The following is a 25,008-nucleotide window of genomic DNA, read 5'->3' as shown; positions in this document are numbered from 1 at the left end:
TCCCTGTTCATTGCTTCATTCCTAATAGTTTATGAAGTTTCTTTTCTTTCATCAGTATTGCTACAGGCCTGTCAATTTTATTAGTCTTTTTTTTTCTTTTTTACCTGTGTGAGAGCCTTGCTGATCTGCTGTACTTTATTTTGCTTTCCATGTCATTAATGTCTGTTCTCAAATTTAATATTTTCTTCTTTTCCTTTCTTTAAATTTTTCTGTGTTCTTTTCCTAATTTCTTAAGTAGGGTGCTGAGCTCATTAATTTTAACCCTTTTTCTAATATATGATCTCAAAGCTAAAAATGCTCCCTTATATACTGTTAGTTTTTTATATAGTGTTAGTTTTGATATGTAGTTTTTAAAAAGTATAATTTAATTTTAAATATATTCTAATTTCTGTTATTACCTTGAGTTAGGTAGAAGTGTATGTTTACATTTCCGAATATGTGTGTGTCTTTGTTATTCTCTCTAATTTAATTGCACTGTAGTAAGAGAATAGGGTCTGTGTCTGATACCAATAATTTGAAATTTGTTCTAAACTTATGGCCTAATTTCAGAGTCAATTTTAATAAATAGTACATGTGTCTTATTTTTAGTCAGCCTGAATATTTTTAATATTCTTTTACCCCTTACTATGTTTTGATTTCCTTTCAATTGTTTAAAACGTATATATTTGCTTTATAGTCTATATTTGATCATTCAATATTTGAAGGTTTTTTTCTTTTGTCAGCCTGGTTCTCTTTTTTTTTTTTTTTTTTTTCTGTGAATGCGTAATAGCTTATGTACTGGTATGTTTTTAAATTTTTGATTGTGAAGTCATGTTTGTTTGACATCAATCAGTGGAAATTTTTTGAGGTCCATTTCTAGTGTCTTCTTCCAGGGAGTATTTACATTTCCCTCAGTCAGGAGACTTAGGACTACTTTAAATTGCCTTATGGCTTTTCAGAACATATAAAAGTGTGTAAAATCGGCTCTAACCCCTCACAAAGGTGTGCCAGGAGGCATGTATTTTCATGGGAGATGATAATTCTTTGTCAACCTTCACCTAGAGACAAGACTGAGACAACCAGTTTTCTCTGCTCTTTGTCTCTGGGATTGTCTTTTATGAGTTCATACTTCTAGAACGTTTTTATCCTTTCTGTGTTCTATCTTTAAGTGTGAGATGCTTTTAATCTTACTCTTCATCCCATGTGGTTTAAATATTTTTCCTCAGTCTATTAGCAGAGAGGTTCCTGAGTCCATTTGGTGGAAATCCCTGGTCACTGGCTTTTGATATAAGCCACTAAATATATCAATATTTGCATATAGGCATATAATTTATATTATATATGATTATATATATAATTTCAACCTTCTAGCATATAAAATGTTAATGATGACTGAACAAATAGTTTCTTTTCTTCCCACCTCTTTAGAAGAAAGATTTTTAAGGCAAAATCAAGCCAATATTCGTTGGCTATTTAAAGAACCAAATGTGAAGAAACAATGAAAGTAAAAGAGTTATGATGCCTATATGGACAGGGTGAGGGGGAGTTAATAATTGTCCCTGGTGATGAGAGTTAGGGGGACATGTGAGTGTGGAGTGAGTCTGTGGGGGGAGCTGGAAGGGGGGCTCAGGTAGCCGAGTTGATTTTGTGCTGGTCCCCCGTACCCTGCTAACATTGGACATACATCTCCCACGTCCTCAGGACAGGATTCTGGCCCACATCCTGCTGTCTTTGACTGCAGGGTTCCTGAAAGCAGGGTTTTCAGAGCTGTATTCTCAGGCCAGTGCAGTACTTGACACCAGTTTGCAATAGAGGAATGTTGAACAACCACAGGGTGAAGTGCCCAGGGGACAGGTAAACTTGTCCTGAGCTGGGACAGGAGCCCGGGCTGGAGATGCAGTAGCACCCGTCTTCCCGGAGGGGGAGGGTTGAGGCAAAGAGGTGGGAGAAGAGCCTCACTTGACTTGGCAGGTGTGATTCCTGAGGAGTCATGGTAGCTAGAAGTTAGGAGGAAGATGAAGATTCAGAACACAGAAGAAATGTTCAGAGAGGGAGACATAAAACCAGGGTAGAAGGAGATTGTTCACTGAGTCAAATGTTCCCAAGGGCAAATTTTGTTTTAGGTGTGTTTATGCGGCACATTGTTTTTTTAAATAAAAGAACAAAGTTATAGATAACTAAACAATTCTATACTCCAGGCACTATTCTAAGTGCTTTACATGTATTATCTCACTTAAAATTCTCCATAACACAATGAAGGACATATAGATATTGTTGCTGTTTTGTAGATGAAAAACCAAGGCACAGAGAGGTTAAGAAACTTGGTCAGGGCCACACAGAGCTGGGCTGTTTGCCTAGAGACAGGCCTCAGAACAATAACCTCACATCCTAAACATAGGCCTGAGAAGCAAATGAATCATAGTCTCTGAATTTCGCAGAACCTCTTTCGGGTCATTTCACCCCATGCTTGCCTTACAGAACAGGGTGGTGGGTATGGGGAGAGGAGCCCTGTGGATAGCTCATGACCGTTGGTCTCCAGACTGCAGTTGGATCCTGGATTTTTCATTCCAGATAAGGGCCTTTCCTCTCTTGGCGATAGAAAGGGGAGAATATCATGAGAATAGCTTGTACAGAACCATCCCTTTAGACAAGAAGCACTCAGATTTCTTAGGGAGGCAGATGGAGGGGCATCAGAAAGAATAACTTGAAAGGAAGCATCACTTAGATCAACTTTTGGGAACATGATCAGTGAAGATTTCTTCACAGGGAGGGGTTTGGGGATGAAGTAAGGATATGAACTGACTTTTAAGGAGAAATATTTCTTACAAAAGAACAGGGTTTGGGCTTCCCTGGTGGCGCAGTGGTTGGGAGTCCGCCTGCCGATGCAAGGGATGTGGGTTCGTGCCCCGGTCCGGGAAGATCCCACATGCCACGGAACAGCTGGGCCCGTGAGCCATGGTCGCTGAGCCTGCGCGTACGGAGCCTGTGCTCCACAACGGGAGAGGCCACAGCAGTGAGAGGCCTGCCTACCGCAAAAAAAAAAAAAAAAAAAAAAAAAAAGAACAGGGTTTGACATTGAGTAAAAAACTGAGTACAGCCTCACGAGCCCTTTGTTAACCCATAACTATGTTTATAGACCTTTTTATTTTTATGATTTCTATAATTGAAACAATATTTGCAGTAAGCTGGAAAATTAATGTGCTTTTTGCTCATGAAATCTTCATCTAGGAGGATATAGGTCTAATAAACATGGGAAATGATGCTTTCTGGCTACACACACACACACACACACACACACACACACATACACACATGCACACCTTCCAACGCATTTGATGATAAAGGCTGTTAAATTTAAGTGAATCAACATGCTCTGTTGATTTCCTTGCACTGGATGCAGTGGTGTTTGTGGGCCATTTGAGCGTCAGCTACAGAAGGAGCAGGAGCACCTGACTGTTCTGTCTGTAGTCACTGAGTCTGTAGTGTCATATTCTATAGATTTTTAGAGTTTCTATTAGAAAGAATGCATACCTTTGGTAAAACATCTATAGCATGCAGAAAAATATAACAAAGAAATCAACCCTGTATTATCAACAGTTCCTTCCTTTCCAAACAACCACTGTGAGTGCCAGGGACGTGTTATCCATCCATACTTTTATTTTTTATTTTTAAATTTTTTCTTTATTTTTTATTTAAGTATAGTTAATTTACAATGTTGTGTTAGTTTCAAATGTACAGCAAAGTGATTCAGTTATACATGTGTGTGTGTGTATATATACACACACACACACACACATATATATTATTTTTCAGATTCTTTTCCATTATAGTTTATTATAAAATACTGAGTAGAGTTCCCTGTGGTATACAGTAGGTCCTTTTTGGTTATCTATTTTATATATAGTAGTGTGTGTATGTTAATCCCAAACTCATAATTTATCCCTCCCCCCATTTCCTCTCATCCAGACTTTTAAAATGTAGTGTGTGGATACAGTCTTTTTTCTTTTTAAATGTAAAATGAAAGCAATAGAGTCAAGACTGTGAAAAAGGGGTAATGTGTCAGAATAGGAGGTGATATGCAGTACCTGGCACTAAAAATGATAGTTATAAAAGCCATGTAATAGCATAAAAAACCACTTATGATGTAATGTTAAATCAGAAGAGATTACAAAGACATATATGCCTAGAAAAAAAAAAAGAGTAGATGGAAATATTCCAAAATGCCAACAGTGATGGGAATTTGGCTGTAAGATCATGAAGAATGTTTAAGTCTTTTCTTTTTTCCTTCTTATCTTCTGTATCATAGTTATATTTTTCATAACAAAATATTTTAAATATCTGTACTAATTGGAATGTTTTGAACCTTCCTACAAACTTAGTGACACTAGTTAACTTGTGTCAAAGAACAACCAAAGACAGTGTTTTCATGTAAAATTTAATGGCACAGTAAGTTGGGCACATTTATTGGGCTGTTACTCATATTTAGAACTTGACACATAGTAAATATATCATCTTACCTTATTAAAAAACAATGACTTGCTCATTCACTGAAAGAGCTGAAAACCTCACCCAAAGTTCACAGATATATACAGTGAGGCACTGTGAATAGAGTAACCAAGAAAGGTGTTGAAGTTTGAAGATCTGAATTCTAGTTTTGGATTTGTCCCCACTGGCCCTGGTTTCCTGTTTCAACATCTCTGGGGTAGGGTCTATGGTAGGGTCCCTCGGCCTGATGGCTTCCAGGTGTACAGATATCAATCCCCTCGACCTATGGGCAGGGTGGAGGGCTTGGCTGGTCTTCTCTGGCCAGGAGCAACCCTTGTTCTCATTTTCTCTGAGTGCCATGGTGGGAGAACATTTGGAAAACATTGCTCTGGAGGACAATCTCGAGAGTGACAGCCCTCCTTGTTTGAGAAGTTATGCTTCTACCAGGGCAGCTGAATTTGCAGTCTCCCATCACACTTAGGGTTCACAGAGGACATCTTAGTCAGTTGAGACCCTAACATTTGTTTGGTCTTGTCCTCCACCCATGCTTTTGCTTTTTGTGTGCCTTGTCCTGTACTTACAAAATGAGGTTTGGGAAGTAAGAATAGGACTTGAGATTTGTCTCTGTTACATTTCCTATTGTTAGATTTGGCCATGACTCCATCCTCATGGGATCTTTTGGGATCCTGATTTGCTCACTCCGTGAATTCAAAGCCCATTTTAAGTGCTGGTCTCCCATCACGTGGTGAGTTGTGCCCTCATGTTGTAGAACTCACTCTGCAGCTCCCAATTCCCTTCCCAATCTCTGGCTTGGGTTTGTGGCCCTCTGTTGTCTTGCACTTGTGACCCCTGGAAATATTACCACTTCCACACTCTCTGGGGTTTTTTTGCCCATGCTCACTTGGTAATTTTTTTTGGCTTCAGATTTCTGTTTTGCTTTTTAATCCTGAATTTGCTTTTTTTGGCAGAGGGGGGGAATATATCCCTTCCAACCACCCTTACCTCCTCTACTCTTGACTTGCTGCAGCCGGAGGGTGACCGTAAACTTGTCCACATCCATCCTAGCTGCCACTTTCCTGGGAAGGACCAAGTATGGCACCCGAGGTTGTCCACTGGTGACCACTCTTCACATTAACCCATTTGTCATGGAGTATGGGCGTTTAGGAAAGTGTGTTCTTCATCTTGCTCACAAGAAAGAGGTTTGAAATGTGTGTTCTTCATCTTGCTCACAAGAAAGAGGTTTGTAATGTGTGTTCTTCATCTTGCTCACAAGAAAGAGGTTTGAAATGTGTGTTCTTCATCTTGCTCACAAGAAAGAGGTTTGAAATGCTTTCATGAAATCCTGATTCATTAAATTCGCAGTATTCTGCCTAATCTCCACCTCTCTAACCCCATCAAATACAAGATTAAATGAGCTTCACCAGACTTGGTTCATTCTTAGTCACTTCGTGCTTTCTCTTAGTGATCATGGCTTCATTAAGTGCTAAAGACGATCGCTGTAATAATTCATCTAGAATCTTTCCTGTTCACTAATCTGTGCTTGCACAACCCCTCAGACCCAGTGATGGATGTGGGAGCTGTCTGGAGGTAGGCAGTATTAAGGGTTAAGTATTAAGTATTCTCCTAAGAGGCTTGGTAGGAAGCTGGAAGACAGAGTGTGACTTAGTGGTCTGGGAGAGTCATGGAGATGATCTGTTTATGTGTCATTGCCTGGAACAGAAGTGAAATCAGCCAGATCCTCCCGGGGCATAACTACAAAGGTCACAAAGCAGCCGTTGTGTATAGCCTTCAGCTGAAAGGGACAAGGGTTAAACTAACAAAATGTGCCCTGGGAGGCACACTTCAGAGAACATTTAGATCAGTGCTCCTCAAGCTTTACCGCTCACACGAGTCACGTGGGGACTCTTATTAAAATGCTGATTCTGATTCAGTCGTTCTGGGGTGGGGCCTGAGAGTCTGCATTTCTAGTGCATTCCTTGATGATGTCTCTGGACTGTGGCCACACTTTGTGTAGCAAGGATTTAGATTATACTGTATTTCTTTCCAGATGTAGAAACTGAAGTGCAGAGAGGCGAAGTGGTTTCCCCAAAGCCACATCCATGAAGTTAGAGCAGCCTCTTTCATCCAGGCCTCCTGGGGCCCAGGTCAGTGTCTAACTACAAAATTACCAAATTGCTGGACCTAGTAAAGCAGGGTTTACCACCCTTTCTTAAGGACCCGTAGTATGTGGCAGGACAGGCAAGGTCAGATTCCAGGTATGGACATGCTTGCCTGAAGGCACGCACATGCATACATATGCACATGCATGCACACACATGCACACACACGTATGTGCTTTGCATTCTTTCTCATTGATTATGATGTGTAGGAAACACATGGATTAAGGAAACACATGGAGAAATGGGTTACAGTCACATTAAAGATATTCTTAAATGCAGATCCATTCTGAATGTGTAAACTTTTCCATAAAAATATTACGGAAAAATATATGAGTTATTTCTGACCTATTAAGTATAAATACAGATGTTCCGGAGTTCTGCAAAGACCATGTCGCTGATAAAATCACGTCATAATGACGTCTTCTGAGAGTTTCCATGGTAAAAGCTACGGGCTTGGCTCAGTGAGTGCTGTGCTCCAGACTTTGTAAAGGATCTTGGAGTTTGGAGATTTTCCATGAACTTCTGGTACTGAATTTTTATTGCCAAGTCTGACTATTTGTTTTCCCTGAACTCTGTCGGTGGGGGGACTAAGCAACTGACAAAACCCAGGCAGGAGTGTGTGTGTGCACGTGTGTGTGCATGTGTGTGTGTGTGTGTGTGTCTCCTTGTTGAGAAGCGGGAAAGAGGAAGGGAGACGTTGTCTGGAGTGGAAAAGAGGGTCAGAAAAATCCTGGAAACAAAATCTTTCCTCTCCACTAAATGTTCAGGTAAAGATAAACTGATTAGGGAAAACAAACTCCTATTTTGGGGCAAATACCTAGGGTGGGTTAAACCTGCTAGTGTCTTGTCCATGGCCTCCCTGTCAACTGGGTAGTAAGTTTCTTGGGGACAAAAGCTGGGTCTTGCTGATCTTTTGTTGTTGTTCTTCTTCCAAAGAGTATTGAGAGGGTCTTGCCTTCAGTGGAAGCCAGAAGCATCTCTTCAGTGAAATATCATTCACCTTCCAGCATTAGTAGCACCTGGCCAGCAACGTGGGAGGTGCTAGTGTGTTTCTAAGGTTCTAACAGCTCAGATCAGCAAGGCTGCCCCTGGAGCTGGGGGTGGATTAGGCTCCAGAGGCCTCTGCTACTCCACATTGGAGGAAGGGTGGAAAGTTCCCCCGGCCCCCGACCTTAGAGGGTATCTCAGCTTTTTCAGTGAGGTTATGTCTTTAGCAGTCTGTTGACGCACCAGATGGCCTAGGCCTGAATAGTCACATGATAGGTAGGTTAAAAATGTCAGCAAAACCTCTACAGGAATGTTGCCTTAACTTTAAGACCATTCTGCTTATACTTAATGTTGGAAGTCCTGTCTACCGCTCAGGTGGAAACATTTGATCTCTCAATTAAAGCTCATTAGTCTACCAATTAGTCACAGCTACTTGTAATCATTTAGCATGGGAAAACATTCTGGGAGGCCCTCTGGAAAGGATACCGAGAAGGGTGAAGAAATTGCGCTCTCCCTGAGTACATACTCCCTGTTCACAAATATTGATAAGTAGCACAGGTCCCTGGAAAGACTCAAAGAGCAAGGCCAGGTTGGGCTCCACCCGGGCTCCACCCTGCCCGGCTGAGGGAATCTTGGGGAAAGTACTTACCTTTTCCATGCCTCAATTGCCTTATCTGTAAAATGGGCTTAAAGGATTTAAAGTTCCTGGAAAAACTGCCTGATACATAATAAGTGCCCACCCTTGCTGTCTCTGTTATCATGGAGAGAAGACTTGGATTCAGAGCAGGGAGCATCACCCCAGGATGCAGTAGGGGGTATGTATGAGTGAACCGTGGTGAAGACCGGAAGTGCGGGGAGGGGGACGAAGAGGAGGGGGAGTGTTGTGCGTGTTGTGACATCACGTTCAAGAGGAGAAGGGGAGGGATTCCCTGGTGGTGCAGTGGTTGAGAGTTCGCCTGCTGATGCAGGTTCGTGCCCCGGTCCGGGAAGATCCCACATGCTGCGGAAAGACTGGGCCGGTAAGCCATGGCCGCGTACACACACACACACACACAAAAGAGGAGAAGGGGGGACGGGGCAGGGTGGTGGCTGCAGAGCACGTGCAAACACAGGTTTGAAAGTTATCTTCTGGAGAGAGTGGTGGCCCATCCAGGTTGGCACAGGGGGTTCTTTTAAAGGGCAGTGGGACAAGGCGGAAAGGTATGTGAAGGTAGCTGTGGGAGGGCCTTGGGTGCCAGGAGAGGAGCTTTGGCCATTTTGGTCCTTGTGCTGCAGACTTTGAGTACAGCTCTGATAGGCGGGGCCCGTGCTGTGTTGAGAACATGAATCTGGATGCCGGGCGCAGGAGGGGCCGTGAGAGAGAAACAGAAGAGGGATTCAGCAGCACAGTCTCTTGGGGATGGATCAGGCCTCTGCGAGTGGAAGCCAGAAGCTCTGGCTACATTTCCCCGAATCCTCCCTGCCCTGATGGATTTTGAGCCCAGGGGTGACCCTTGGGTCTCCTCGCCTCCGGGATGCTGAGAAGAGATCCCTGCAGTGTTCCCAGGGCACATGGCAGGGGCGGTGGGCACAGTAGGAAGAGGCCCTGCGTCTGAAACATGCAGAGACCTGAATGAAGGGTCCTGCAGCATCGCCGGGAACTCCCATCTGTGGATGTCATTACAAGAGGCTTGGGAGGTTCGTAGAAGAGGGAGGGCATAGGAGACCCCAGGCCTGTGGACTGGTCCAGATTCTGATGACAGGAACTGTGACAGACGAGATGTCTGTGGGCCAGCCTTGCCCACGTTTATGGCTCAGTCATTTGAGAAGAGAGACACAGCCTGTGAACTGTTAGGAGTGAATGCTCAGTGGAGAGTGTGGTATTTCGAAAGGGCTTGGCACGTTTTCTGAATGCTTCTGGCTGCCTGCCGGGCTCAGAGTTTCCTGTTTCTAGTTCCCCACATGTGTCACAGCTGAGGATTAAAGCCCTAAGAGGCATCACTGGAGCCCACTTTCTCCTTTCTCTCAGCCTCTGCACAGTTGGGTCTCCTGACAAGCTGTGAGGCATCCCTCTCCTATGTAGAGACCAGACCGAAAGCTGTTTGGGAAAGAAAAGCGCAATTAGCAACTCCATCCAGGGCTGACTTCTAAATGCACTTTTGTTTTTAATAACCACCGTCAACTCAGCGGGCTCCATCCAGGGACAGAAACCCTGCGGGCTGACCCTGACTTACCACCTCCCTTGGGGCCAGCTGTTCCCAAAGCCTCCAACCATAAGGAAAGGGGACGGTAAGATGATTGCTTTGCACTTTGGTTTTCATTTCTGTATTTTTTCCCCTCCTTTTCCCTTTGTTTACTTATACTGATGAAGTATTTAAGAGGGTCAAATGGAATCTGATAAAATTGACAGTGTCATGCTGTTTGTTGAGACAAGATTTGAAGGATTTCTTGGAGTTATGCGGCTCTGTAGGCATATTTAACCCTAAGTGTGTCTGTGAGCCCTATTAAAAGCTCACCTATGATTACATATGTTTTATTCCATGGAAGATTAACTATGAAATATGTGGGAGATATATTTTATGACTACATACTACCTATAAGCCATCAATAGTTATGTGTCTTTTGGTAAATCACGAGGTTTAACTGAAGGGTATTGTAAAGTTCTTTTAAAATGCTGTAGTAGTTGTTAGAATTAAGACATTTAATGACTTTCCTTTATGCTTCTACAGTTCTAGAGTGGCATAACCTGGGCCTGTGTTTGGCTGAAGGCATTGCATTGCTACAAACAGATATCACCGATTGCATTTAAAATTATAATATATTGTATTAGCAAGATTTGTGCATGCTTCCTTCCATAAGAGCTTACAATGGAATCTTTTTTTTAAAACATCTTTATTGGAGTATAATTGCTTTACAATGATGTGTTAGTTTCCTCTATATAACAAAGTGAATCAGCTATACGTATACATATGTCCCCATATCCCCTTACTCTTGTGTCTCCCTCCCACCCTCCCTATCCCACCTCTCTAGGTGGTCACAAAGCACCGAGCTGATCTCCCTGTGCTATGCAGCGGCTTCCCACGAGCTAGCTATTTTACATTTGGTAGTGTATATAGGTCCATGCCACTTTCTCACTTTGTCCTAGCTTACCCTTCCCCCTCCCCATGTCCTCAAGTCCATTCTCTAGTAGATCTGTGTCTTTATTCCTGTCCTGCCCCTAGGTTCCTCAGAATCTTTTTTTTTTTAGATTCCATATATATGTGTTAGCATACGGTATTTGTTTTTCTCTTTCTGACCTATTTCACTCTGTATGACAGACTCTAGGTCCATCCACCTCACTACAAATAACTCAATTTCATTTCTTTTTATGGCTGAGTAATATACCATTGTATATATGTGCCACATCTTCTTTATCCATTCATCTGTTGATGGACACTTAGGTTGCTTCCATGTCCTAGCTATTGTAAATAGAGCTGCAATGAACATTGTGGTACATGACTCTTTCTGAATTATGGTTTTTCTCAGGGTATATGTCCAGTAGTGGGATTGCTGGGTCATATGGTAGTTCTATTTGTAGTTTTTTAAGGAACCTCCATACTGTTCTCTATAGCGGCTGTATCAATTTACATTCCCACCAACAGTGCAAGGGGGTTCCTTTTTCTCCACACCCTCTCCAGCATTTATTGTTTCTAGATTTTTTGATGATGGCCATTTTGATTGGTGTGAGGTGATACCTCATTGTATTCTTGATTTGCATTTCTCTAATGATTAGTGATGTTGAGCATCCTTTCATGTGTTTGTTGGCAATCTGTATACCTTCTTTGGAGAAATGTCTATTTAGTTCTTCTGCCCATTTTTGGATTGGGTTGTTTGTTTTTTTGCTATTGAAGCTGCATGAGCTGCTTGTATATTTTGGAGATAAATCCTTCGTCAGTTCCTTCATTTGCAAATATTTTCTCCCATTCTGAGGATTGTCTTTTCGTCTTGTTTGTGTTTTCCTTTGCTGTGCAAAAGCTTTTAAGTTTCATTAGGTCCCATTTATTTTTGTTTTTATTTCCATTTCTCTAGGAGGTGGGTCAAAAAATATTTTGCTGTGATTTATGTCATAGAGTGTTCTGCCTATGTTTTCCTCTAAGAGTTTGATAGTGTCTGGCCTTACATTTAGGTCTTTAATCCATTTTGAGTTTATTTTTGTGTATGGTGTTAGGGAGTGTTCTAATTTCATTCTTTTATAGGTAGCTGTCCAGTTTTCCCAGCACCACTTACTGGAGGCTGTCTTTTCTCCATTGTATATTCTTGCCTCCTTTATCAAAAATAAGGTGACCATATGTGCGTGGGTTTATCTCTGGGCTTTCTATCCTGTTCCATTGATCTATATTTCTGTTTTTGTGCCAGTACCATACTGTCTTGTTTACTGTAGGTTTGTAGTATAGTCTGAAGTCCAGGAGCCTGATTCCTCCAGCTCCATTTTTCTTCCTCAAGATTGCTTTGGCTATTCGGGGTCTTCTGTATTTCCATACAAATTGTAAATTTTTTGTTCTAGCTCTGTGAAAAATGCCATTGGTAGTTTGATAGGGATTGCATTGAATCTGTAGATTGCTTTGGGTAGTAGAGTCATTTTCACAATGTTGATTCTTCCAATCCAAGAACATGGTATTTCTCTCCATCTGTTTGTATCATCTTTAATTTCTTTCATCAGTGTCTTATATTTTGTCTCCTTGGGTAGGTTTATTCCTAGGTATTTTATTCTTTTTGTTGCAGTGATAAATGGGAGTGTTTCCTTAATTTCTCTTTCAGATTTTTCATCATTAGTGTATAGGAATGCAGGAGATTTCTGTGCATTAATTTTGTATCCTGCTACTTTACCAAATTCATTGATAAGCTCTAGTAGTTTTCTGGTAGCATCTTTAGCATTCTCTATGTATAGTATCATGTCATCTGCAAACAGTGACAGCTTTAATTCTTCTTTTCTGATTTGGATTCCTTTTATTTCTTTTTCTTCTCTGATTGCTGTGGCTAAAACTTCCAAAATTATGTTGAATAATAGTGGTGAGAGTGGGCACCTTGTCTTGTTCCTGATCTTAGAGGGAATGGTTTCAGTTTTTCACCACTGAGAATGATGTTGGCTGTGGGTTTGTCATATAAGGCCTTTATTATGTTGAGGTAAGTTCCCTGTACGCCTACTTTCTGGAGGTTTTTTATCATAAATGGGTGTTGAATTTTGTCGAAAGCTTAAACCATTAGCCAGACTCATCAAGAAAAAAAAGGAGAAGACTCAAATCAATAGAATTAGAAATGAAAAGGGAAGTAACAACTGACACTGCAGAAATACAAAAGATCATGAGCGATTACTACAAGCAACTATATGCCAGTAAAATGGACAACCTGGAAGAAGTGAACAAATTTTTAGAAAAGCACAACCTTTTGAGACTGAACCAGGAAGAAACAGAAAATATAAACAGACCAATCATAAGCACTGAAATTGAGACTGTGATTAAAAATCTTCCAACAAACAAAAGCCCAGGACCAGATGGCTTCAGAGGCAAATTCTATCAAACATTTAGTGAAGAGCTAACACCTATCCTTCTCAAACTCTTCCAAAATATAGCAGAGGGAGGAACACTCCCAAACTCATTCTACGAGGCCACCATCACCTTGATACCAAAACCAGACAAAGATGTCACAGAAAAAGAAAACTACAGGCCAATATCAGTGATGAACATAGATGCAAAAATCCTCAACAAAATACTAGCAAACAGAATCCAACAGCACATTAAAAGGATCATACACCATGATCAAGTGGGATTTATCCCAGGGATGCAAGGTTTCTTCAATATAAGCAAATCAATCAATGTGATACACCACATTAACAAATTGAAGGAGAAAACCATATGATCATCTCAATAGATACAATGAACCCTTAAAAGCTTGAGCATGGTTGTTGTTGTTGTTGCTGTTTGTTTTTATTTTTATTGGGCTCTGGAAACTGGGTCCCTTTGCTGGGCCTAGGGAATCACTTAGACACTAGGACTGGCCATCACCCCCAGAGCAGAGGCCTGTATAGCTCAGGGAGTCCTGGTCAGCCATCACTGTTTTCAGCATGCTTTTTCAGTGGCTTTGAAAATGTTATATCTGGAGTTGCAAGGAAGACTGTAGGCCCTCAGGGTTTGGTCAACATTGCCTTGTATTTCTTATTGGACACCCTTGACCTCTATATGTCCTATAATAATGTTGTTGTGTGAAAGAATAAGAAAATGGGACAGAATCTGAGATATTAAAGAAAGGAAGGAAGAAAACAAAAATGAGGTTAAGCATTCAATTCAATTCAACTTCAGACTTCCTCTTGCTCTTATGCCAAATGTGACTTTGCACTGTGGGTGTGAGGGTGTGAAGGGCTGGATGGTGGGAAGGACATTTCAAAAGGTGCAGCGAGTGACTAGCTGGTTTGGTGAATCACATGTCCACCCACAGGTGACTGGAGGCCACCATGTGTGTGCTGGGGGCCGAGGGGAAATCTGTGCTCACTGGAAACGTGGGATAGTTGGGGAAAGAGAGGAGACATACCATCTGGAAGGAGTAGGGACACTTCTCGAGATGAATTTGATGTTCCTAATAGTGGTGATGAATTTTATTTTATTTTACTTTATTTATTTAAAAATGTATTTTTTAGAGTTTCTTCAACATTTATTCCAATTTGCTTTATATTACTATACTTCTAATAGTTTTTCACAGTTACTTAAATTTAAAAGTTAACTTATAAATTAGTGCATTTTATTTTAAAAAAAAATTTTATTGGAGGGCTTCCCTGGTGGCGCAGTGGTTGAGAGTCCGCCTGCCGATGCAGGGGACACGGGTTCGTGCCCCGGTCCGGGAAGATCCCACATGCTGCAGAGCGGCTGGGCCCGTGAGCCATGGCCACTGAGCCTGCGCATCCGGAGCCTGTGCTCCGCAGCGGGAGAGGCCACAACAGTGAGAGGCCCACGTACCGCAAAAAAAAAAAAAAAAATATTGGAGTATAGTTGAGTTAATGTTGTGTTAGTTTCAGGTGTACAGCAGAGTGAATCAGTTATTCATGTATCCACTCTTTTTTAGATTCTTTTCCCATATGGGTCATTACAGAGTGTTGAGTAGAGTTCCCTGTGCTATACAGTAGGTTCTTCTTATCTATTTTATATATAGTCGTGTGTATATGTCAATCCCAGTCTCCCAACTTATCCTTCTCCCCTCCTTCCCCCCAGTAACCATAAGTTTGTTTTCTACATCTGTGGCTCTATTTCTGCTTTGTAAATAAGTTCATTTGTTACCTTTTTTTAGATTACACATATAAGTGATATCATATGATAAAAAAGTATTTTTTATTGAAGTATTGTTGATTTAGAATGTTTCAGGTGTACAGCAAAGTGGTTCAGTTATACACATATATCTATTCCTTTTAAGATTCTTTTCCATTATTGGTTATTATAAGATATCCAGTATAGTTCTTTGTGCTATACAGTAGGACCTTGTTGATTATCTATTTTATATATAGTAGTGTGTATCTGTTAATCCCAAATTCCCAGTTTATCTCTCCCCCACCTTTTCCCTTTGGTAACCATAAGGTTTTTTTCTATGTAAGTATATTTCTGTTTTGTAAATAAGTTCATTTGTATCATTTTTTTAAGATTCCACATGTAAGTGATATCATATAATATTTGTCTTTCTCTGTCTGACTTTACATAGTATGATAATCTCTAGGTCCATCCATGTTGCTGCAAATGGCATTATTTCATTCTTTTTTATGGCTAAGTAATATTCCATTGTATAAATACGCCACATCTTCTTTATCCATTCATCTGTTGACGAGTAGTGATGAATTCTGAAAGATGCTTTTGGCCTGTCTCTACTCAACATTCAGTTTTTTTAAATTTATTTTATTTATTTATTAGTTTTGGCTGCATTAGGTCTTTGTTGCTGTGCACAAGCTTTCTCTAGTTGCGGCGAGTGGGGGCTACTCTTTGGTGCGCTGAGCAGGCTTCTCATTGCGGTGGCTTCTCTTGTTGTGGAACATGGGCTCTAGGCGCGTGGGCTTCAGTAGTTGTAGTTCGTGGGCTTCAGTAGTTGTGGCTCGCGGGCTCTAGAGCGCAGGCTCAGTAGTCGTGGCACGTGGGCTTAGTTGCTTCACGGCATGTGGGATCCTTCCCGACCAGGGCTCGAACCCGTGTCCCCTGCATTGGCAGGCGGACTCCCAACCACTGCACCGCCAGGGAAGTTCCAACATTCAGTTTTTAATCTTTAACCTACAAACCCTTTTGGGCACTGTTAACTTGCTGAGGAGAGAAACTCCACAGGCGAGGTCACGGAGTGGCTGTGATCCACTTCTAAAATATAGCAATTATACTCCAATAAAGATGTAAAAAAAAAAAGTACACAGACAGCACATGCTCATGGTCAAAAATAAAATTAAAAAAGAATACATAGAGATAAATGAAAAAGGTGAAACATAAAACCTAACATTGTGAGATAAATACTGTTAGTATTTTGGTGGGTATGGTTTTCTCTGAACACATTTACATTTTTGATAAAACATGCTTGTACTGTACATGATGTTTTATCACCTGCTTTTCCCTTTCAGCAATATGCTGTGAGTGTTTTGCCATGCTAATGTATTTCTTCCTACAAAAGCTTTTTAATCACATTACACAGATGACTTATTAAATCATGTTGGTATATTTGATTTTTTTCTTTTCTATTATTAGCATTCCCCAAACTAACATTCCTATAGGGAAACCTATGCATCTCTTCCTGATTATTTCCTTGGAATAAAATCCCAGAGGTCAAAGGGCATGAGCATATTTGAAGCTCTTGCTTCTGTTACTAAATTTTTCTAGGAAAGTACTAGTCATGTATACTCCCTCCAGCACTGTATGGACACCCTTTTCTCACACTTTCACCAGCATTGGGTTTTTCACCTTTTTTTTTTTTTTCTGAAGTGTACTAATCTGATAACTGGCCAAGAGTATTCTGTTGTCTTAATTTGCTTCAAGGACACTTTTTGTGAAACCTTCTGGCTTCCCATTCTGCCCCTTTGGGTTCAGCTTCTTGTCTTTTTTTGGTTACATTATCAAACCAATCCTCTCTCACAGTAACTTTTGCCAACCTAATTTCTGAGGGCTTTGACCTCATTTGATGTCTCTCAGCAAGTTTGCCCAGAGTGTGTGGGAGTCAAATGCTTTTGCTGACTTTTTATTTACCGTTTGAACAACTGAGGGCAAACCTCAGTCTTTATGATTTTATCTCCTTTTATCTCTACAATTTAGAGGTAAGGACTGACTTTCCACTCCACCACATGATCCTACTGGGAAGATAAAGAGAAAAGCTAGAGGAATGTTCTTTAAATAGAAAGAAAGTAAAAATACCAAATGGTACTATTACTAGTGTTAATATGAAGTTTACTTATAGCCTCACCTTATAGAGTATCTAGTTTGGGGAGAGCTGCGTGCTGACATTTTGACAATGTCTTCTAATTCTAAACTTGGAAGGTTGTGCATGTTACAACATGTTTCTTGGTTCCTAGATTCAGTAGCTCATGGACATACTTTAGATTAAAAACAGGATTTATTTTGTTGCTTATTTATCTCACCTGCACATGGGATAATATGCCATTCTTCTCATATTGCATTTTCACCATCCACTTGCTTTACTTGGATCCCCAGTGAGAGCTTCTGAAAGGTAGGGGCTGGTTTTATGTGTTTCTCTCTCTCCTGGGCCTGGCTTGGGGTCCGACACCCTGTGAGGGCTTGATGAACGTTTCTCGCATGAGTCAGTGGAAGGGAGCTAGGAACGTTTTTACCCAACTCTGCAGGGAAATGAATATCCCCAAAGGAATTACAGAGGATTTAAAAATGGAGCTTTATCTGGGACATATTGTTTTCTTGGTTTAGTTTAGTGTGGGTTGGTTTCTGTTTCTACTGAGTAAGACTTTAAAGCTCTTAATGGATGTTAAGCAAATGAATACAAACCCAGGGTAGAATCAGGAAAAGCGGAGATCGCAGCTTTTGTAAGTGCAAACCCCATGGACTTGGCATGTATGGAAAGCTTTGCAGGAGGTACAGAGTTTCACTCTGACCCTCAGCTCAGTGGTCGGTTGTTAAAATTGGGATCAAATGAACATTTAGCAATGGTTTGAACCTGGTATTGAATAAGTAATGATGATGGCAAATAACCAATAGAGCTCTTTCTACATGTGAGACCTGGTTCTAAATGCCCTGTGTACGAGGTAGTCTTTATTATTACCTTACTTTGCAGACTAAGAAATGTAAGTGCAGGGACACGATTTGCCTACAGTCACATCAGTACTTAGTGCATGACTGGGATTCATGACACGGTCTCATTCTAGGGAGAATAAATGAATAAAAACACATAGCTTGCGTGCTTTTGAATAGATAACGCACAGTTTAAAAGGCTTTAATAAGGTTATTCAGTGAAGTCTTTCCCTCTTTCTCACCAATAGGTTGATAGTTAATAGTTTCTTCCACCTCTTTGACACTGTATTAGGGTTCTCTTTCTGGAGAACCAATAGGAGATTGATATATATGTAGATATGTAGGTATCGATATAGCTGTATCAATCTCCTCTTGGTTATATATGTGTCTATCTGTCTATATGTATCTATCTAGGAATAGACTTATTATAAGGTGTGGATTGGCTTATGCCATCATGGAGGCTTGAGAAGTCCCAGGATCTGCCGTCTACAAGCTGTAGACCAAGGAAAGTAGATGGTGTAGTTAGAAGGTTGAGAGTTAGAGAGCAGTGGTGTAGACACCTGTCTAGTTTGAAGGCCTAAGAACCAGGAGTGCCAAGGGCAAGAGAAGATCGACATCCTCACTCAAGTTGTCAGGCAGAGTTAATTCAACCTTCCTCTGCCTTTTTGCTCTATTTAGGCCCCCAGAGGATTGGATGGCACCCATCCACACTGGGGAGGGCCATTTGCTTTGCTCAGTTCACCAATTCAGGTGCTAATCTCTTCCAGACACACCCTCACAGACACACCAGCTATCTGGGCATCCCATGGTCCAGTTCAGTTGACACATAAAATTAATCATCACACATGCCAATGATGTACACTCATCTGTACCTGGCTCCAAATCTGCATCTAACGAGCTGCTTTTTTAACCTTTTGCTGACTAATAACTTGTTTGCAGTCTTTTGCTATTACAACCAATGTTGCAATGAATAACAAACAGCCATGCCTGTGTCATTTTGCAGAAGTGCTAGCAAGCGTATTTGTTGGCTAAATTCCTAGAAGTGGCACTGCTGGGTCAGAGGCTTGTGTGCATTTGTGATTTGCCCACCCACCTCCCATCAGGTTATAACAGTTAACACCTCTGCCAGGAATGTTTGAGAAAACGTTTCTCCACACGTCTGCCAACACAGTATGCTAGCAAACTGTTTTTATTGTTGTTGTTTTAGCTTTGGTGATCTTATAGGGGGAAGAGGTTAACTCAGTGTGTTTTCGAATTTTTCATATCTCATATCATAGCTGAGGGGTTTTTTTAGACTATTTTTTTATTTTTTGAATTTTTTATTGGAATGTAGTTGATTTACAATGTTGTCTTAGTTTCAGGTGTACAGCAAGGTGAATCAGTTATACATATACATATATCCACTCTTTTTTAGATTCTTTGCCCATATAGGTCATTGCAGAGTATTGAAAAGAGTTCCCTGTGCTATAAAGTAGGTCCTTATTAGTTATCTATTTTATATATAGTAATATGTATATGTCAAGCCCAATCTCCTAATTTACCCACTCCCCCTTATCTCCTGGTAACCATAAGTTTGTTTTCTACATCCATGACACTACTTCTGTCCTGTAAATAAGTTCATTTGTACCCTTTTTTTAAGATTCCACATATAAATGATATCATATGTTTGTCCTTCTGTGTCTGACTTACTTCACTCAGTATGACAATCTCTAGGTCCATCCATGTTTCTGCAAATGGCAATATTCCATTCTTTTTTATGGCTGAGTAATATTCCATTGTATACATGTACCACATCTTCTTTATCCATTCCTCTGTTGATGGACATTTAGGTTGCTTCCATGTCCTGGCTATTGTAAATAGTGCTGCAATAAACACTGGGGTGCGTGTATCTTTTTTTTGTGTGTGTGTGTGTGGGACGTGGGCCTCTCACTGTTGTGGCCTCTCCCGTTGCAGAGCACAGGCTCCAGACGCGCAGGCCCAGCGGCCATGGCTCGGGCCCAGCCGCTCCGCGGCATGTGGGATCTTCCCGGACCGGGGCACGAACCTGTGTCCCCTGCATTGGCAGGCGGACTCTCAACCACTGTGCCCCCAGGGAAGCCCCGTGTGTATCTTTTTGAATTATGGTTTTCTCCTGGTATATGCCCAGGAGTGGGATTGCTGGGTCATATGGTAGTTCTACTTAGACTTTATTTTTTAAGAGCAGTTTTAAGTTTACAGCAAAACTGAGAGGAAGGTACGGAGATTTCCCATATACCCCCTGCCCCACACGTGTATAACCTGCTCCATTATCAGTATGTCCCCCTCCCCAGAGGGATACATTCGGTACAACTGATGAACCTACACTGACACGTCATTATCACCCAAAGTCCGTAGTTTACCTTAGGGTTCACTCTTGGTGTGGTACATTCTATGTGTTTAGACAAATATAGAATGATGTGTATGCATCATTATAGTATCATACAGAGTATTTTCACTGCCCTAAAAGTCCTCTGTGCTCTGCCTGTTCATCCTTCCTCCCACCCGCCCCCTGGCAACTACCAATCTTTTTATTGTCTCTATAATTTCACCTCTTCAAAATGTCATATGATTGGAATCATACATTATGCAGCCTTTTCAGATTGGCTTCTTTTGCTTAGTATTATGCATTGAAGGTTTCATCATGTCTTATCATGGCTTGATAGCTCATTTCTCTTTAGCACTGAATAATATTCCATTGTCTGGATGGACCACTGGTGATTTATCCATTCCCCTACTGAATGGTATCTTGGTTGCTTCCAAGTTTTGACAGTTATTAATAAAGCTTCTATAAACATCCATGTGCAGGTTTTTGTGTGGATATAAGTTTTCGACTCCTTTGGGTACATACCAAGGAGACTGATTGCAGGATCGTACTGTAAGAGTATGTTTAGTTTGGTGAGAAACTGTCAGACTGTCTTCCAAAGTGGCTGCACTGTTTTGCACCCCCTCCAGCAGTGAATGAGGGTCCCTGGTGCCCCACATCTTTGACAGCACCTGCCATCAGTGTTGTGGATTTTGGCCATTCTAATAGGTGTGCAGTGGCATTGAGATTGTTTTAAAACCAGCTGTGATCATGACGATTGTTTTTGGAGCCTCGTGGGTGTCCAGCCATGGGACGCTGCAGTAGGGCTGGGCACACAGAGGGGCCAGGCAGTAGCCCGAGTCCAGTGTGTGATGAGTGTTGTGAAAGACACAGACGTTTGCTGAGACATTGGCTAAGGGGCTGAGTCTACGTTACCTGGTGATGGGGGGTCCTTGTGAGGAGGCGTGAGGTCTGAGGCAAAGGGCACAGCGGCATGTGAGCCCTGTGGGGGGGGGCAGGAGAATGGGGCCAGATCACGGTGGTGTAGACAGAGACGGGACCAGATCACGGTGGCATAGACAGAGACGGGGCCATGGTAAGGAGCCTGGGTTTTATTCTGAACTTCCCAGTCACAGGCTGGGGAGATGGTGCCAGAGTGTGTACAGTCTTACCTCCCAGACCACGAGTGCTCACCTGTGTGATATTAGAGAAGCCCAATCCCTGTGCCCAAGCACTGGGGGACGTCGTTGTATTTACCATGAGAGATGTGGCAGGGCGGACACTTCCACAGGGCTGGCACGCAGGACACTGTACTGTCTCGCCCAGCCCTGGATTCCTGGGTGTGTGACAAGCGACAGGTGCTTTGCCTGAACGTGGCCGTGGAGACATTCCACAGGCACGCACTCTGCCTCTCCCAGGAATGAAACTAGGTGTACAAAGGGCGTGCTCGCTCATCCTCTCACACTTTGCTAAATTAACTGAGGGTTTTGAGAAATGATTCATGAGTGTCCGGTCCGGGCTGAGCCCTGTGCTTGGTGCTTCCAGTGTCGAGAGGAGGAGGAGGAGGTGGAGGAGGTCGGGAAAACACAGAGGAAGAAAGTGAGCAGCAGCTTCTTACTTTCTTACTTACAGTTTCGAGACAGAATTAATGTCAATGATCAAAAGGCAGGCAGAGGGGCAGCAAAGAGGCCCAGCCACTTCTGGTTCCAGATGAGAACTCCGGCCTTGCAGACCACTGCGGGGGCCTGTTTGGTGCTGGGGAGTCCATGGAGCTGGAGCTTCTCTTATATCCTTCTCTGGAGGTGCAGGTAGGGTGTTCCTTCTATCTTTAGAGGTGAAGAATCAAGAGCTTTCCTCAAGGCCACGGGGTGGGCCAAGGGTGGAGCTGGGACTAGCCCCTGATTCTGAGCTCTCTGAGGATGCTCTCCAAGCACCCCCAAATAGAGCAAAATTCGTCAGCCTCATCGTTGGGGAAGGCCTGGAGGAGAGGCTCTTTCTCTGCCCCGTATCCTCTTTCACTTTGGCCCCTCTGGTTCCGTTATTATGGGGCTGCTTGGCTTCCGAGCCTGTAGCATTGGCAGGGCCCTGCAGAAGGGCTGGACCACACCCTCACGTGCCTGATGGTTAAGGCTCTAAGCCCAGAGGTGCTTCTGTCTTGTGAAGAAACACAGGGGACTGAGGTCAAGTATTGTTGGTCGGGCTCTCAGGCCCCTATCTAGGGCACAAATGGTGATTTGTGACCAGAGCAGAGTGGGGATTAGCGCGTGCGTGTGTGTGTGTGTAGGTGGTGTGTCTGGATGAAGGCTTCGGGACCTGCTGGCCCAGAAGACGTGTTCAGGGATGCAGGTTTCCATGGAGATAGGACCACCTGGGCAGGAAGTGGGACAGCTGTGAGATCAGTTAACACCTCAGCTAGCTTTGCTTCCTGGTCCAGGGAGAAGAGAGCAGTGTTTGCTCCGGAGGAGAAGGGACTCCACAGATGAGTTCCAGATGCTCAACTTAGACAGAGGGGCCCAATCCAGCACAACATGGGGTGGGGTTGGGACTTGTCTAGTGATAATGATAAGGAGGTAAAAGGGTCAGCAAAGGAATACTTACAAGGCAGCTAAAGGAATACTTACAAGGCAGCCAAAGGAATACTTACAAAGGAAAAGTCCAGAAACATATTTATAAAACTTGAATGGCATCTGTGCTAATTGTAATTAAAATAAATATTTTAGGATTCATATATTTTAGGCTCTTGGTTTTCCGATATCGGTGTTCAGTGTGTTCATGACAATGACTAAAACGTCAGTGAGAATATTAGCGAGTTTGATGTCTGAAGGCTTCAGACATTCTCCGAATCAATGAACAACTGAATAATCATGTTGCTATAGAACTAGGCGATGGCGTGATTGTGTCTTTTGTGGAGTTTTGCCTTTTTTATCATTTGAGGGGAAATTATTGGAAGTGGACACACTTATACATTATCCTCTTTTTTCTGAAGATGCTGAACTTCTTGGCTGAGGTAAGCAGTGTTGGTGTTTTTGACTGTAGCCACTCAGCCACTTACACCAACAATATAGTCCAACATGGCTGCAAACCCAACACATTCCACAGCCATGAGTATGACCCCAGAGGTTGATGTGGTTTCCCTCATTCAATTCCTGGACTTAGTGAGAGGGCAGAACTTGACTGGAAATCGTGGGACAACTTTTCTCAGACCATTTATTACCTGGATTTCGATTGCTGGCTCTTTGACCTCTTTGCTCTGGGCAGATCTGCCACCATCCTGAATGAACCAGGGTCAGCTGTCATCTGGCTCCTCCTGGCGACGTCTGGGTGCTTTACAGACATTACCTGTGCTCTGTACACAGGTTTTACTGTTTTCAATTTGTCCCAAAGGAAGATGGAGGCCAGAGGTAGCAGATTTAGGCAGGTACCATCTCCAGATGGTGGCAGATGAATGACAGAGTCAGGATTGGAACCTGGGTCAGTTGGGCTCCCAAACCTCTTCACGTTTCATTGTGCTGATATGATAACGGGACCCAAAGAAGGGAAGTGCTAGTCGATGAATAATTCTTTTTGAGATGTATTTGAACTCATATTTGTATGAGTGCTGAAGCTTTCAGAGTTCGTTCACGTGGGGAACATGATTAAGGCTCCCTTCTAACATTTCTTATGGGAATTTATCATCCAAGCTGGCACATGTTACCTGTAAGCTAGTTTTTAAAGAAGGCATTATGTACAAGGGTTATTTTCTAGCCTCCGAAACGGTCTGTAGATAATATTTAAGCTACAACCAATACAATACATATTATAAAGTAAAAATTCAACTATAATAGGAACTCAACAGATATTTCTCTGGAAGGATTAAACATACTCTGCCTGAAATAGGTGGGAGGAACCTGGTTTCACAGATTGTATCATCTATCTGTTAATGAATCTGTACATCAGTAAAAGAACAGATAACAAATGTTAATGAGTATGTGGAGAAAAGGGAACCTTTGTGCACTGTTGGTGGGAAAGTAAATTGGTATAGCCACTTTGGAAAACAGTATGGAGGTTCCTCAAAAAATTAAAAATAGAACTACCATATGATCCAGCAATTCCATTTCTGGATATATATCTAAAGGAAATGAAATCAGTATCTTAAAGAGATACCTACACTTCCATGTTCATTGCAGCATTATTCATAATAGCCAAGATATGGAAATAATCTAAGTGTTTGTCAACAGATGAATGGATAAAGAAGATGTGGTACATACTGGACATACAATAGAATGCTATTCAGCCATGAGAAAGGAAACCCTGCCTTTTGCAAGGACATGGAAGAAGCTTCAGGGTATTAAGCTAAGTGAGATAAGCCAGACAGAGGAAGACAAATACTGTACGATATCACTTATATGTGGAATCAAAAAAAACTGAACTCAGAGAAACAGAGAGTAGAGTCGCGTTTGCAGGGGCTGGGGAGTGAGGGAAATGGGGAGATGTTGGTCAAAAGGTACAAACTTCCAGTTATAAGAATAACAAGTTTGGGGATCTAATGTTCAGCATGGTGATTGTAGCTAATATATTGTATTACATACTTGAAAGTCACTAAGAGTAGATCTTAAATGTTCTCACCACAAAAAAAGAAGTGGTAATTATGTGATGGGATGGAGGTGTTAGCTAACACTATGGTGGTCATATCTGACAGTATAAAAATATATCAAATCAACACGTTGTACACCTTAAACTTACACAATGTTATATGTCAATTATATTTCAATTAAGCTGGGAAACAAACAAACAAAACAATAACCTGTTAAGCAATAGGCAAAAAGTCACAGCATTTCTTTCCTGGGGAGAAAATATATGATTCTAGTCAGGGGTGATA

General features: G+C 41.9%; 1 protein-coding gene and 1 non-coding gene across 2 annotated transcripts in view; one reads left to right on the top strand and one right to left on the bottom strand.

The window, feature by feature from the left end:
* The first annotated feature begins 9,621 nt into the window (after nucleotides 1-9,621).
* The window catches only part of IL1R1 (interleukin 1 receptor type 1), a 96,667-nt gene continuing 81,280 nt past the window's right edge, over nucleotides 9,622-25,008 (top strand). The window contains exon 1 of the mRNA XM_060117753.1: nucleotides 9,622-9,878. The gene's annotated coding sequence lies outside the window, so the exon portion shown is untranslated. The remainder of the gene's footprint in view (nucleotides 9,879-25,008) is intronic.
* Nucleotides 13,601-13,686, bottom strand: LOC132502275 (small nucleolar RNA SNORD86). Its single transcript, XR_009534467.1, has one exon. It is a non-coding gene; the product is annotated as a small nucleolar RNA SNORD86 (small nucleolar RNA).

The sequence above is a fragment of the Mesoplodon densirostris genome, chromosome 14 (genome assembly GCF_025265405.1).
Source record: "Mesoplodon densirostris isolate mMesDen1 chromosome 14, mMesDen1 primary haplotype, whole genome shotgun sequence".
NCBI classification, from domain to species: Eukaryota; Metazoa; Chordata; class Mammalia; order Artiodactyla; family Ziphiidae; genus Mesoplodon; species Mesoplodon densirostris.
Note: the sequence above shows the minus strand (reverse complement) of the source record. Positions and strands in the feature narration are given on the sequence as shown.